Genomic DNA, 14,238 nt, shown 5'->3' with positions numbered 1-14,238 from the left:
ATGCCTGTGTGTATGCATGTGTGCTTCATTCTCAGAGGTTAGTACCTTGTTTGTTATGTGTGTCTGTTGCTAAGTTAGTGACGAGTGCACCTGATAACATCCTATCTAAGCCCGCAGCAACGGGGTATACGGCCTTTAATGATACGGAGTTAATTAAAATGAAAGGGCAAGTGGCCAATCATGATGTCATTGTGTTGTTTGACTCGGCGTCAACTCACAATGTGATTAACTCCAAGCTCGTGAAGAGGCTGAAATTAAAGACAAGTCCATCTGACTATGCGTATACAGCCAGAATGGCAGATGGAAGTTCAACTGAAGTATGGGACCAAAGGGTTACCCAGTTGGAACTTCGAATTCAGGACTATGCTGAGAAGCTTGATTTTGAAATGACCAAGCTTGCTCGTGCAGATATAGCCCTGGGTATGGTGTGGCATTCTAAGAAGAATCCAGCCATTGATTGGAAAAAGCACGTATATCAATTCAAGATGAATGATGTGCTTTATGTCTTGCGAGGTGAGAAAGATAAACCTCAGGGACCGTTGGTTTCCGTGATGGAAATCCGAAAAGCTCAAGTAGAGTTTTTATTCCTTTGCACAGCATCGGTAGAGCCGGTTGATGATTCTTCGGCTAGTACTGATGTTAAGCAAAGTGGTGAGATGGCCAAGCTGGCTAATCTTATAACAGAAGAGTTCTCTAAATGTTTTAGGGATGAACTACCTTATGGGTTACCTCCAGAACGGAAAGTTCAACATAAGATTGAACTGATCCCGGGGGCAGAACCTGTAAATAGACCTCCCTATAGAAGGAGTTTTACTGAAGAGGCGGAGGTGCGTAGACAATTGAAAGAATACCTCAAGTTGGGGCAGATTCAACCAAGTTTCTCACCTTTTGCTTCGCCAGTGATATTAAAGAAGAAGAAGGATGATACGTTTCGCCTCTGTATAGATTACAGAGCATTGAATAATATCACTGTTAAGCATAGGTATCCGATGGCTCAGATTGATGATTTGCTAGATGCATTACATGGAGCCGTGATTTTCAGCAAGATAGATCTTAAGTGTGGCTACCATCAGATCCGGATTAGAGCCGAGGATGTGCATAAAACCGCTTTCAAGAGCAGGTTTGGTCATTATGAGTTTTTGGTAATGCCCTTCGGACTTACCAATGCTCCAGCGACCTTCGTCATGCTTATGAACGATTTACTATGTCCGTATATCGGAAAGTTCGTAGTACATTTTATTGACGATATCCTGATATTCAGTAAAAGTATTACTGAGCATCATGAACACTTAAGAGTGGTGTTCAGTACTTTGAGGAAAGCCAGTCTTTATGTGAATAAAAAGAAAACTATACTGTGTATGGTTAGGCTTGAATATTTAGGGTTCATAATTACTCCACAGGGGGTAGAAATGGATCCGAAGAAAGTGGCTGCGATATTACCTTGGCCAATCCCTCAGAGTCTGACCGCGCGCTGCAATCATTCTTGGGGTTTGTCCAGTTTTATAGAAGGCATATCAAAGGATATTCCGGAATAGTATCTCCATTGACTGATCTGACCTCAGATAAAGTACCTTTTATTTGGGGACAGAATCAACAAGAAAGTTTTAACACCATAAAACAAGCTGTGGTCTCAGGACCGGTGTTAAAAATAGTTGATCCCCAGAAACCGTTGTTCCTAAAAACCGATGCAAGTGGCATTGCGGTAGGAGCAGTCCTCCTTCAAGAGGGAAGGCCAGTAGCCTTTGAAAGCAAGAAGCTTTCTCCCTCTCAAAGGAATTGGCCAACTCATGAATTGGAGTTGTATGCTGTTATCCATGCTTTGAAAACATGGAGGCATTACTTGTATGGTTCAGAGTTTTATGTGGATGTGGATCATGATACTCTGAAACATTTTTGTAAACAGCCTGACTTGAGGGGCCGCCAAGCTAGGTGGGCAGAGCTCATGCAGGAGTTTAATCTAACCATTCGGTACCGAAGAGGAAAAGACAATAAGGTTGCTGATGCGTTGTCTCGCATTATGCACAACCTGAGTTTCACGGTATTAGAGAGTGCTCTAATGACCGAGATTAAAGAAACTCAAAAAGTGGACGAGTTTGTCCAGAGCTTGTGGCCTAAAGCTCATGTGTTAAAACCCGGGGAAAGTGAAAAGGATGACCTGGCATCCAGAAAAGGCCAAACTTATGCAAGATATACCATAAGTGATGGTATGCTGAAAAGAAATGGCAAGGTTGTAGTACCTAGTCAGAATGATCTCAGGCAGAGAGTCATTCGACAGTGCCATGATAGCCCGTGTGCGGGACATCCAGGAGTCGAGAAGACATATGATCTCGTGAAACGAGATTTCTTTTGACCAAAGATGAAAAAGCATATTCATGAATATGTGACACGGTGTTTCTCATGTCAGGTAAGTAAGGCCGAGCGGGTGAAGCCACCCGGACTTTTACAGCCCTTGGAAATACCACTAAGTAAGTAGGAGAGCATTTCCATGGACTTTATTGTAGGGCTGCCTACAACGCAAGGAGGGTATGATTCTATCCTTGTGGTGGTTAATCGTCTAACCAAGATGGCTCACTTCATTCCGACTAGAGAGTCTGTTAGTGCCTCGCAAGTGGCAGATTTGTTCATTAGACATATATTTCGTCTGCATGGATTGCCTAGATCCATAGTGTCAGACCGAGATGTTAGATTTACCGATCATTTTTGGACAGCGATATTTGAGACACTGAGGATTGAGTTGGGAATGAGTAGTGGGGATCATCCTGAGACGGATGGTCAGACGGAGAGAGTCAACCAGACTTTAGAGGATATGCTGAGGGCATATGTGTCATTGAGGCAACATACGTGGGACAAGTGGTTGCCATTGTTGGAGTTTGCCTACAATGATAGAAAACATTCCTCTACCGGGTTCAGTCCATTTGAGCTGAACTATGGTTATAGACCAGCCAATCCAACTATAGTTGGAGTACCTCAGAAAGTGCCTAGTGCCACGAACTTTGTAGTTCAGATGCGGGAGATGCTACCATTTGCGAGAGCTAATATCCGCCAGGCTATGGATAGAGCCAAGGTGTATGCGGATGAAAACCGGTCTATAAGAGTATTTAAGGAAGGAGAAAAAGTTTTTCTCAGAGTTCCTTTGCACTCGAAGTCGTTGACTTCAGGAGAGTGTGCTAAGTTATCACCTCGATACTGTGGGCCGTGGTTAATTCTAAAGAGAATAGGCAGTGTAGCCTATAAATTGGAATTGCCACAGGGGTGTAAGGTACACCCGGTTTTTCATGTTTCACGCTTAAAGAAATTTTTACATACTGCTGACTCACTAATCAAAGGTGTGGTTTTGTTTCAGGAGATAGAGGATATTGCAAGGCGCAAACCAACAAGAATCCTGGACCGAGGAACAATGCAAATACGAAATCGGAAGATCCCACGGTGTTGGTTGCATGGCATGGTCAGCCTCTATCCGAAGCTACTTGGGAATCCGTATATCAGTTGCGGAGAGTGTTCCCAGATTTTATCATCGAGGACGCTGATGTCTGAAGAGGGAAGGAATGTTATGCTCTAGCCGAGGTAGCATGACCTCGGAAGAATCAGTCGACATTTCCCTTGAAGGATCTATCTCTCTAATATATGTGTTTGCGCTTCATGTAAATGATCGGGAGGGATTTAATGTCAAGGTCCTAGGTGAGGGCTAGGTAGATCTAAGGCCAAGGGCCTAGTGCAAAGATGTGCCTAGGGGCAAGGAATTTAATGCATCCCAAGAGAGGGGTGAAATGTTGCATTAGGAAGGCCCTATATGGATGACATGTGGCATCTAGATCTATCTATGGAATTGGGGGCTTGCTGAGGCTAGTGAGAGAAGAGAAGAAGATGATTCACGTGGAATTTGTAACGTAGATCTCTGTCTGCTCGTTAGCCTTAGTGAGATATGGCTGGGAGGTGATTAATGGTGCTACTCCCGTGATCTTCAAGAGGGGAAGTAGAGATAGTGCTTAACAAGCAGAGGCAGGGATGCTACCCCTTGAAGGTGAAGCAATATGTCTACTGATCTCCTATATTGTCAAGCTGAAAAAAATGGACAAACAGAATTGAAGGTGAAGCAATATGTCTACTGATCTCCTATATTGTCAAGCTGAAAAAAATGGACAAACAGAATTCCTTGCAGGGTGATAGAAGCAACAAAAGGGAAATTGTGGTTTAAAGAAGCACACAACTGGTTAAAAAGATGGAGCTTTTCAAGTCAAGACCTGCCAGAGAAAAAGGGAGCTACAAGGGACTTTGTGCAGCAGAAAGTGGTGGACAAGGATGCAAAGGCAAATTGGAGTTCTATAGAAAAGAGATTAATCCCATTCTCACATACAATGAGCAACAGCACCTGAAGCATAACATCTTACATACAAAAGGAAGGAAATATGTAGATTTAGAATCAGTATACACAACTCGGAGGTAGAGACAGGCAGATTGACAGATACCCCAAGACAGAAGCGGCTCTGCAAGATATGTGATGATGGTTCGAGTGAGGATGAGCATCACTTTATCTGGCAGTGTCAGAGATACTTGGACATCAGATCGGCACAAGACATGCAGGCAGTTGTACCACAGGATCTGATGACCTTTCTCTCCCTCCCATCATGGCCAATTGGAGATATACCGACCCAGATATCAGGGCATAGGAGAGTATTCCCAGCACTTAGGGGCAGGGCATCGATCACCGGTGGACATCCTTGCAACCCTTCCTAACCCTTCTCGAGAGACGGTAGGAGATAGCACATTTCTACGATCCTTTTTATCTTCCATTCCCCTAGTTTACTCTACAGTTATATGTTTATAATATGCTCTTATATTTTCAGTTTTGTATCTCAGTGTTTTCCTAGATTGTACTGGCTACATTCATCAACCCCAGGTTAGGCTATTCGTTCAGTTTTGATTCTCTATCTAGACGAGTTAGCTTTAGAACTCTCTGGCACAGCTTTTATATATTGATCTTTTTCCAGTCCCATAGATCCAGACGGGTCTCCCATTGCGGGTCTCCCATTGACTTTAATGCATGCATTTCATTTCGTTTCTCTTTCCTGCTTGGTATTCTTTCTTTTTCAAATCCAACATAGACTCAAGACTCAAAATCAATAAAGCAACTATCGACATTAAACATCAACTTCGACAAAGCAAATAAGCCCCAGTCGGGGCTGTCCAATATCGAAGCTTATTGTCATCTACTTGTTTTCTTGCTCCTCTCTGTTGGAAAGGTCACCTCCCCATCTGTAAGTCCCCCAAATGAGGAGAGCATCGGGGGGGTGAACAAGGGTAGGATGGGGCTGCCACATGGACAGCAGCATGGCTGTCATGTGGGCAGCACTCACACAAGGCAAGAGTGGGATGGAGCTGATATCAGCGTGTATGGAGTTGCCACGCAGGCAGTACGGAAGATGCAGGACAGATTCAGTGGCTGCAGGACAGTGCTGAAGTGGCGCAGATTGTACGCTACATGGTGGGACCCCTGGTTTTGGGCCCCTATTGTGTGTTGTCCTTGGGGCCTGGCAGCAGCTCAATAGGGCCAGCAACACGGCCCTATATAAGGGCAGAAAAGGCAGCCAACCAGGCCGGACCTGGAGTCATCAGCTGGTTAGGGCTGCTTAGTTGGCCAGCAGGCGGCAGGAAAGTCGGGCCCTAGGGTCGGCCAATATGCCCTAGAGGGTCAGTTATTTGGGGTTGCCCAATAAAAGGAGGGCCTATGGGCCTCATTTTTGCATCCAACAGAGCAGCCACCAATTAAGCAGAAAGGAGCAGCACGAGACTTCTTCTTGGGCCTACATCCAGGAGGTGAAGAAGGGTCAGAGGATCTGCAGACTTAGCTCAAGAAAGGCTGAAGCCTAGGCTGTCTTCCAGGGAAGCAAGGTGTTGTGATCTTTGGACGGATAAGCTTGAGGTGGACCATGCGGACTTAGGGATCTAGGATTGTCTCGGAGGTAGTAAGAGAACCTCTTTTGGTGAGGACAAAGGACCATGATTGTGGCGGAAATGAATGGAAGAGAGAGAGAAAGAAAGAAAGAAAGTTTATTAAAGTCTTCGGAAGACCAATGGGTCTATGAGACTGAAAATCCTGGTACAAGCGAGCTGTGAGGGTGGAGCTACTAAACGAGCATCCACACCAATGCATAATGCAAAACAAATGCAGAATAGTAGTACTAAGTACAACATAGTCATGTCGGTGGTCGACTACATATCAGTCACATCATCATCATCATCATCATCAAGACATCAGGGGTGGATGAGGCACTAGAAGCATGAAATCAGCGATAGAGTGTTGTCGACCACTCGAGGGTGCGGTCCAGTGACATCTCCTGGTCATAGCTCTACACCTAACAAGGGCTACTGTAACCCCTGTCGGCCGGGCTCCGACGCGAAACACGGAGGGGATATCCCCAAGTGTAATTTGCATGCCCATCCTCTGTTTGAGCTGTCGAGTCAATGGCTCTCGGTCCCGATCATGTCGAGGTCTCGTCTCAGGGAAGTCCAAGTGATATGGCTGAAAGAACTCCGTGATAGAGCTCTGAGAGGAGTTTGCCAAGGAAGAGGTCTGCTCTTGTCTCTGTGATCGAAGTATCCTCTCGCGGTGCCTAACTACCTATTGAATGAAGCTTGCCAAGCATCTCTGATCTGGATAGGAGAGGAATCGGGACAAAATCCCATAGCTATCTCTGAAGAGGCAGTAGCCATGCCCTCGGATCTCATAGTAAACAGGACACCTGAAGATGAAGTGCTTCTCCGTCTCAACCTCCTGCATGTCACATAATGTGCATAAGTGCCTCTCCTTGGGTAGGCAATCTGCTCTGCCACTCTCGATGCGAAGTCTATGTGAAGAGACCCGGAACTGCCCAATAGAGATCCTCAATGAGTGGGGTAAGTGGATCTGTGTGTATCCTGGTGGGTCGATGAAACCCTCCTCTGTGATAGGTAAACAATGATCTCTGTAGAAGCTAAGCTTCACTAGGAGTTCGCTCAGTCCCAACCAGGTCCGGAATGTGTGTAGCTGTAAGAGATCCTCACGGATTACCTTGACATCGTGTGACATGAGGGAGAGATAGCATGCCTCACACACACACACACTGAGGAGAGAAAGAAGAGAAACGCACAAGAGAACTGCAAGTGATCTCTGGAGAAAACCCCGCTACATATGGAGGGAAACCACCGAAACAACGGAGTTTCTATTTCTCCTTTTTACTCCAGAGCTCGGAACACAGCTCTCAACAACCACGTGGAAGGGAGCACAAGGGAGTGGAAGGACTGCTCCACTACCCTGCTCCTTAGGTGATGCTGTGGGCTGGCTTTGCATGTCTGCCAGGCTCCACAAGATGCACTGCTGGAAGGACTGCTCCAGCTCCAGAAGATGGGAAATGAGGGGAGAGGGGAGGCACATATATAGCCCACCCCCCCCCCCGCACCCCCCCCCAGTCGGCCAGCATAGGGGGGCACCGACCAGCCAGGTCATGAGGGCCGACCCCTACAGCCTGCTATATAAGGCTGTCCAGGCCCTAAATGAGGGCACACACCTCCCCAAAACAGGGGATATAGCTAGCCAAGGTGGCTGACCTGCAGGTCGGCCCACCTACTGCTCTACAGCCCACAAATAGGGGCTCATAGAAGGCCCCTAAGGGCAGTAGGGTGAGACACACCTGCTCACACAACCTTGCACCCTCCCGGGGTACCTCCGTGGCCTGCATGGCATCATATGAGGCACTGGAAGGCCGACTAACCTACTCTCACTGGGCGGGCACACCCAGAATCAAGGCCCTCTCTCTCTAAGGTGACATCATGAGATGTTGACCTCCAACACCCCCTCTCAGCTCCTGGATGGAACAGAGACGCCAGGGAGCTGGGTATGCCGCTGGAACAATCGGAGATATCCATCGTGTGATGCTCCATCGCTGAAGACTGTCACAGGTACTGTCGAAGAAGGTCCCTCGTGGCTCGAACATCCTCAGCATGATCCCTGGAAACCTGGAACTGTTGCTCCCAGGCCATAGGTGCTAGGTACACTCCTCTGGTCTGCAACTGATACATTGGGTCAACTGGTACAACAATCGAACTGATAGTACTGGTACATGACTCCAACAAAGGATCCTGGAACAATATTCCAACTAATACTGTCTCTGGTGCAAGGTCTGCTTGCCTGATTGGGCACCTGTATCGCACCACCATCTGGATCTGGACAGCCAGCTAGCACCTCCTGCCAAGTGCTACTAAAAGGCTAGAGTAATCGTGGTTGCAGCAGTCACACTATTGGCTACCTGGTTATTGGACCCCTCTACGTTCCTTCTGGGACACTGACACCGATAATGAACTTTCTGACCACATCGATTACACATACGGGATGCCGTGAGAGCCTCTCGTTCCTCAGCTGTCAACTGCTTTCTTCCTTTTTGATCAGCTGCCAAAGCCTCAGGCTGACTGTCACTCGTATTGGAAGATTTTGTACTTGGTTCTCTATATCAATACATATATTCTTGGCTTTACATCTCTGTTCTCTCTATAACTGAAGTAGTGAGTTTCTTTGAGTGACGTATGATCTAATCTATCTTTTTCCGCTGCGTGGGACTTGGCTATAGCAAGCAACCATTCTATTCTCTCTTTGTATGCTGGGTTATGGTAGGTGGAAAATTGCATCCATTACTGTTTATTGCATTTTACTTCCTCTCAAAGAATTTTGTACTTGTTGGAATATTAGGGGGAGTATTAGGGTCACCTCCGGACTTGCAAGCCCCCATATGAGGATGGGACAGAGGGTAGAAACAGGGATGACATTTGGGCAGCAGATTGGTTTCCACGTCGGCAGAACAAATACTTCCTCGTTGAATTAGTTGTTGGGCAGCCTCAACGATCGCTCTTGGCCAGCAGCAATGGCTGGCAAAGACCCTAGAGACGAGACTGTACGGTGCAACATAAATGTACGGCATTTATATAGCAGACCTGGTCGGCAGGGTCAGTAGTGACAGGTAGGAGTACGACAGGACTATACAGCAGATCTGGTCGGCAGTACAGCAGCACATCCGTGGTTGGTGCAGGGACTGGAGACTGCGGAGGGGCTAGGGCAGAACCCAGCAAGAGGCCCTACATCAAGGCCTTAAATAGGCCCAGATAGTTTGGGTGAGCTGGAAAGGACAGACTGGGTTGGCCTATAAGGACCCCAGTGTTGGAAGCCTTGGCACTATGAAGAACTAGACTTACAAGAATGCAATTGGGTGCACTGCATGCAGAAATTGGAAACTGATTGGGCCCTCAAATAGGGGAAGGGCGCCCTCGTGACAGTACTCGTTTCTTTTTTGTTATATACAAGGTGAGAGAGGGTGAGAGAGAGACGGCAGATGGCTCGAGAGAATTTGCGCCAGTTCGTGAGGGATCTCAACATCTACCTCGAGTTTGATGCTCTGTCGATGGCACGGCTTGACTGCTTGACGGCTGCTCCACGAGAAAGGGGCAGGTGGCCTAAACCTCCAGCTCGCAGATTTCTCTTCCGTAGAAGCTCTGACCACTTTTCTGTAGCTGATCAATAGCCTATCCCAAACGAATACAAGTGCAAGTATCTACAATTCTACGCATGTCTGTTCGAGTAAATGGAGCTGACGACAGAGCCAGTGCTGCAAAGCGCGTACGCTTGAGTTTCATGGGTGGGCTGCAACTCGCGCTGGGCTGCAAGTATCCCGATTCCCTACTACCTTGCATACCTTTGCAAGTACCCATTTCATGATTCATCCCACGGCCTCCCGAGTCCCTTGCAGACCTTTTCCCTCATGTTGTGCGTCCATATATCGGGATTCGGGTTATGGGTATCTATTCGAAACGGGATTGGAATGTCAACTCTCGAGCTTGATTTCCATTCTGGCGCAATGGATGATTTTTCCGTAACTAGAGCAAATGCTGGGTAGCTGGGTGAGAGTCATGTCTACGCTTCCTGGCATCCCAAATATTCGGCTGTGGTGCCCTTCTTCTCTATCCATCCGAGTCCAAGCTCAATGTCCCATCCTGTCACTGACCAGAATTCTATGGATTTGTGCCAGTAGCTTAGTGTAACTGCTGCAAAACAGAACTCCAAAGCTTCTCTGGAACTCCTTAGCTTCTTGAGACTAGAGATTTAATACTAAGAATGCTTCTCTCGTATGATTTAGCTTGATCTGAAGATGAGGGGGTCGTTTTCTTCTGTAGGTATTGCTTTCATCCTTCAGGCGATGTTTTGACTTGTTGGGATCCACTCTTCTCTGTTCTTATAATAGCCCAGGCTCATGCGCTATTTTGTACTTTATGAGGCTATACTTTGTCTGTTCAAGTGTCCCCTTTTTGGAGGAATGGATCCACCAGGTTCTCCATTAGTGAACCGTTATAGACAGATTTGCCTGCTCTTCGATCTGCTGAGTGCTCTGCTGTTATGCGCGAGCCCAGAAGGGCATCGAGTCTCGACACAGAGAGAGAGAGAGAGATTGCCACTAGATGATCTGTCTGCATCTATCTATCTGCTCCGGAGTCCGTAGGTGTTTTTTGCGTCAAAGCTTCCATGCTTTTGCAGTCTAGACAATATGTTCTCATTTGCTATTCTAATTTCTAACAGGACGTTCCTCCGACACTTCTTGTGCGCTTTCTACGAGAGCATCGTTCCGAATGGGCGGATCATGAGATAGTTTGTGTCCCCAAGCTACAACCCACGGGCCACGAGCCCAATTTCCGTTCCTGACTCTGTTCTTTCCTTTTCCCGAATCCCCGCTGTTTGTGCCTTCCTCAAGGCGACTCCTGTACCCTCCTGTGATGAGACGGCTCAACTGCTGGCTAACAGGGCTGGTCAAGCTCTCGAGCGACAGAATTGCAGCAAGCTGGCCAAGCCATGCAAGCGAGGGATCATCGAGCCACTTAGAATCTTTTGCGGCAAAAAGAGGTAGATCGTAGCCCTCTGTTCCAAATTCCAATCGATATGTTGTTCAATGCTTCATTCGATTTTCGCTCTACATTGGAACTTGGGCAGCGCAAGTACAATGAGGCAGAGACGGAGGGGAGCGAGAAGACCAGATGCAGAAAGACTAAAGGCCATAAGTTTGTTGTTGAAATTTTAAAGCTACATGATACGTTTCCAAAGCAAAACAAAAATATTACTCATTTTTATTACTCATTTTGAACACACAAGTTGACGCCATTTTGGCCAAAAGCTTTCCGAAAGAAAATTAGGTTCGTTGGCCTTTACAATGAAGGCGCTAGAACAGAAATTTCAGAACTTTAGACTCGAGGTTGCTTAGCCCACCCCATGCTTCCAGATTTTCGCTGCTTGCATTCCAATTTCCGTTGTTGAGCGTCCACCAACACAAAATTTATAGTGCCATGGGCATAAATGTGTTTAAGCTCAGCGACATGCACCTGACTTCTGAGACTTGAGAGCTTCAAAATTCTGAAGCGCAGCAACCGCAATGTTCCATTACGAGTCGCAGCTAAATGATTACGTGTAGGTTGGCCAAATTAGGAGAGAAACTGTGCTCGGGAGTCGGGACTTGGGAGCATCTAATCGGTGAGCACATGTGATGGTTTCCCAACCTCACAATATGATGGTTGAGACCAGGAAACTGCAGAGCGGAAGCCACGGTGCGTGTGATCCCGGTAGAACTAGCACTGGTGTTGCTGGCCTTACGCAATCCCGTGAAGACAAAGTCTTGGGGCTCAATCATGGCTGTTGGGGTACAAGGCGGAAGCTAAGTCACCCACGCACAAATCTTGCAAGAGGTCGGGATCAAAGCCAAGGATGATGGCGGGGAGGAGCAAGACCAAGCAGCAAGAAGGGACACGGTCTGCCATTGTGAAATGGGTGCCTGTTGAGGCTCTCTCGCTTTATAATATTCCTTAGCGTACTCGTAGAGAAATGCACGTTGCCCAAACACGAAGAAATGGCTTTTTCGCAAAGTGAGAGAGTCCCCTCTCCCTCCAAGGCGCTCTCTCTTCCCAATGTTCGCTGGTTGCCTCTCCCTCCAAGGCGCTCTCTCTTCCCTCGTGTCATCGGCTCTTCCAACCTCTCTCTACCAAGCACTAAGTTGTGTTTTCATCCTCAGATGAAGCTCTCTCTTGTCCGTCTCGCTAGCACTTCGGGCTTTCGAACAGACTCTCTCAGTAGCCAAGAGATCACACCATAAATGAGGGAAGTGATGTGTGTGTGTGTGTGTGTGTGTGTGTATGCGCGTGTGCAAGTGCGTGTGTGTGTGTGTGTGTTTTCATCCTATAACTCTACTTATTCTCACTTCATCATAATCCAAAAACATTAAAACAATTAGAGTCCTTCATCTCATTCCATTAGGGAGCCCTTTCTTTTGCATTCAAATGATAGTATAAGTTTATCAAATCAGATATTCACCCCTATCTAAGTATGACAAATACTAGTCATATACAATCCAAATCCTCTTTTTTATCATCCCATAAATTTCTAAATGTACTGAAAGTATGTATAACAAAACTTTCATTGCAGAAGATAAATTCATGGTATCTTGAACAAATCCATATCCTTAGGAAGGTATACAACAGTTATCCCAAATCTAGCTTCCCTTCCTCTAACTCCATCATATAGACAGATATAGAAGTATGCAATCAAGGGACTCGTATTAGTTTCAAAATCGTGCATCATGGGGACTGTGCAGTTTTGTAAAAAAGATACCCATAACTGTTATGAGTTCATACAAAAATGGGGTTACTGATCCAAAAAAAAAAATGGAACTAGAGGCCGTATGCAAATGTATAATTAGTGCTATAGGATATATGTAAAAGACAATAGTAGTTACTGCTCCATTGCAATATTCAAAAGTATTCGACTGCAAATCTAGATGAGAAGCATGCTAACTCACCTGCATCCATCCACACAAAGGATAAGTTAGGACTAGAACCTTTAAATATGGGACTGCAGGCCTCTCTGCTAGCATGCAGTTGTTATCCATGTCACACATTTCGACTTGCAAAATTAGTCATTCCATCAAATAAATGCTCAAGAGTATGGGAAATGCTACTAGATGTATAATTCTTTCCTTTGAATTACATCATCAATCTATCGTAGTCACAGTTATATAGCATCTCTGAAAAACTCAGAAATTAGTCTAGGATATTGTCCTTGGGGGCCAACTTGAAAACCAAGTCATAGGGTCTTATCAATGATGATTCCTGTGATGCCTTCTCCAATCCATGAGTACTCCCAAATGTCTCTTTATCTGTCAATAGTGATAAAACCTTGGACAGCAAACTGGTTCTACTAAAAAGACAAGTTGAATAACCTCTAAAACACTTGTTACATACTCCCTCATATCAGAGTGCTCAACTTAATGGTCTCAGCATTACCAAAAGGATCTCAGAATTCCCAATATACAGGCTACTTTCTCTGTTAATTATAAGGTTGACACAAGCAATGTTGGGCGCTCAAAAGTACGATTATTCACACAATTCCATGAAGGGATACAACTTCAATGTTTTTCCTATATATTCCACGTTCCTTACAGGTGGATTGAATGGTATTACTTCCAGTATATCATTTTATACCTTTGTTTACTTCCTATAAGGTATAATAATCGCTACTACTCTATCTAACTCTGGCTATCCTGGGGCTCTCTGGGAACCCTCAGCCTATCTTCAACCGAGAAAAAACAATGGCAGTTGTTAATAGTGATTCTCATATTTGTGGAGGATAACGTGTCTTTTGTATTACCATTCAACTGGTCGACGGGATCCAATATGAAGCTAGAGATGGTAGAGGACTGAGGCTCTTCATTCAACTCAGTTACGTTATGAGAATCGAGTGCTCGATTAGTCTCTTCTTCAGTCACTCAAGTAACGTATTCACACATGAAAGAGCAACTAACGACTGTACTGATAGAACATATTCCAACAAGTGGCGAGCATTTTTTATTTTATTGAGGCGTTCATACACTTGACGAAAGACCTCACGAAGCCCGTTTTCATTCTATATATCATATGTTAGCTTCTATCCATAGTCTGTGTGTTCATACGTGACATTCGAGTCTACTATGGAATGAATGGAGGAGTTCATTGTGGTTTCAGAGCTCTCCACCACTCTTTTTCTTCCGTTCCTCGGGTACAAGGGGGACGATCTACGTTGAAAATATGTTTGGCACCCGTTAACCTCTCTTTGTGGTCGATGGAAGGGACTTGGTCTACACCGGGTTTTGCTCTAGGCTATCCTAGGGCACCTTTCACACCCTCAGCCTTCATGGAGCAGGGATC

The 14,238-nt window shown here is 45.9% G+C and overlaps 1 pseudogene across 1 annotated transcript in view; it reads right to left on the bottom strand.

Moving 5' to 3' along the window:
* LOC147894251 (pentatricopeptide repeat-containing protein At2g03880, mitochondrial-like) overlaps positions 1 to 11,693 on the bottom strand; it is a 31,196-nt pseudogene extending 19,503 nt beyond the window's left edge. The window contains exons 1-3 of the transcript XR_015542095.1: positions 11,585 to 11,693; positions 10,593 to 10,930; positions 9,405 to 9,538 (exon numbers count right to left, since the gene is read on the bottom strand). The product of XR_015542095.1 is annotated as a pentatricopeptide repeat-containing protein At2g03880, mitochondrial-like (transcript). The remainder of the gene's footprint in view (positions 1 to 9,404; positions 9,539 to 10,592; positions 10,931 to 11,584) is intronic.
* Between the last annotated feature and the right edge of the window lie 2,545 nt (positions 11,694 to 14,238).

This window comes from Dipteris shenzhenensis, chromosome 14, assembly GCF_047967505.1.
Source record: "Dipteris shenzhenensis isolate YYH24624 ecotype China chromosome 14, Dip_SZ_1.0, whole genome shotgun sequence".
NCBI classification, from domain to species: Eukaryota; Viridiplantae; Streptophyta; class Polypodiopsida; order Gleicheniales; family Dipteridaceae; genus Dipteris; species Dipteris shenzhenensis.
The sequence above is the reverse complement of the archived record's forward strand: the minus strand, read 5'-3'. Positions and strand labels throughout refer to the sequence as shown.